Source organism: Scomber japonicus, chromosome 11, assembly GCF_027409825.1.
Source record: "Scomber japonicus isolate fScoJap1 chromosome 11, fScoJap1.pri, whole genome shotgun sequence".
NCBI lineage: Eukaryota > Metazoa > Chordata > Actinopteri > Scombriformes > Scombridae > Scomber > Scomber japonicus.
Genome location: NC_070588.1, coordinates 7,326,721 through 7,328,626, shown reverse-complemented (window position 1 = coordinate 7,328,626; position 1,906 = coordinate 7,326,721).

The following is a 1,906-nucleotide window of genomic DNA, read 5'->3' as shown; positions in this document are numbered from 1 at the left end:
ACTGAAGTGGCTGTCAGGTTGACGTTGGAAGGCAACCCACTACTTCCTGTTACATCACACTGTATCCTACAACTGAGAGCCTGGGAGCTGTGGCGAGTTTTTCACAGCGCATGATGAGGTGCCACTGAACTCCAATGCAGCACTCACCACAGTCTGCACAGCTCCCTCCCTCCCAAGACTCCATGTCTTGCTTAAGGTTACTTTAGCAGGAAATACTGATAGAAGGCATCAAATGCTGATTTCAATTACATGGATGTTGTTGTATTTTATTAATTAAATCAACAAGCTGTTACACAACAATATCATAATATTATCAACTATTTGCAGATAGTTGCACATCCAGCAGAATAAAGCAACATTAATTTCAAGTGACGTTTCTCACCATATTCACCTTTTTAGCTCTGTTTTGTTCTCCAGGAAAAAATGTCAAATGCTCCAGTGTTCACCTGCTAGTTCTTCACCTTCTCTGTCTGCTTTTTGGTGTTGGGCAGGGGGCACACACGGCTGTGTGGTGGTTCAAAAACTGGACTAACAACAAAGAGAATCAATCAAAACAGCAGAAGCTGCATGCAGGCCATAAAGCTGCATGCAGGCCATAAAGGCAAAACAAAGAGCTAAAACTCTCCATATGAAAGGGCACTGCAGCATCACAGTGCTATGTGGGTTTGTGATTATGAGTGATCCCTTTCATATTGCATTAATATACTGTCAACAGTTAACTGCTTCAGCTGTGTTTTATCTATTTTTTTTATCCCCCAACATAAGGATATAAATGCTGTTACAGATCGTTTTCCACATTACCAGGTATTACTGTAAATTCTGAGTAGATTTACTTCTACTACTACTACTGAGTTCAAAATCCCAATACTGTTGCTTATGGTCGCTACAGCCGCGAAGTAATATCAACAAAGATAACTATTAAATATTGTTAAATACAGTTGGGCATCACTTATTCACCTTTTGGCTCTGTTTTGTTCTCCACCAAAAGGGAAAAGAGGCACGGTAGCTGCAAAATGCTCCACTATGTTCACCTTCTATTTCCTAACATTGTGTGTCTGCTGTCTGGTGTTGGGCAGGTAGCACAAACAGCTGTGTGGTGGTTCTAAAAATTGGACAGAGAACAAAGAGAATCAACCTAAACAGTAGAAGCTGCTGGCCATAAAGGCAAAACAATAAGATAAAATGCTCCATATGAAAGATCCCTTTCATATTTCATTAATATACTGTCAATATTAAAACAAGGTTTCCACGAATTCTGGAAAACCTGGAAAGTGATTGTATAATGTAATTGATAATTCTCGTAATGATGCTCTCAGAGTTTACCAGAATGATGATTGTTCTCTGGGGGAATGTGCCCCCCCACCCCCTTAGAGAGTTGGACTGTGATCCCTCCAACATAGTCTCTCAAAATTCTGTGGGAAACAGTTATTAGTGTGTGGCGTCTTTAGTTATCTGTCATACTGTAGCAGCTGAAACATGTCCTGGAAAAATCCTGGAGAATTTTTTCAAGAAAAGAGTGGGAACCCTGTGAAAGATTTACATTTTTGACTTTTATTCCCCAACTTGAAGATATAAATAATGTTGCAGAGATTTCTCCACATTGCCAGGTATTACTGTAAGTTCTGGTAGGAAAAACCTGAATGCTGACAGGGCAGAGGTTCATATGTCATATGTATGTAAATGTATTTATTGACCATAGAAAGGAGTAGTGTGCTTGCTGGAATCACCTTTTTAAAAATGACTAGATTTAGCTGTAAAATGAGCCTAAAAGCAAACAACAAGATAACTATTAAAGGTCACGAGGCACAGTTGGACGTCACCTTTTCACCTTTTAGCTCTGTTTTGGTCTCCACCCAGCCCTGAAGGAAAAATTGCTCGATATCTGTGAAATGGTCTGTTATGCTCT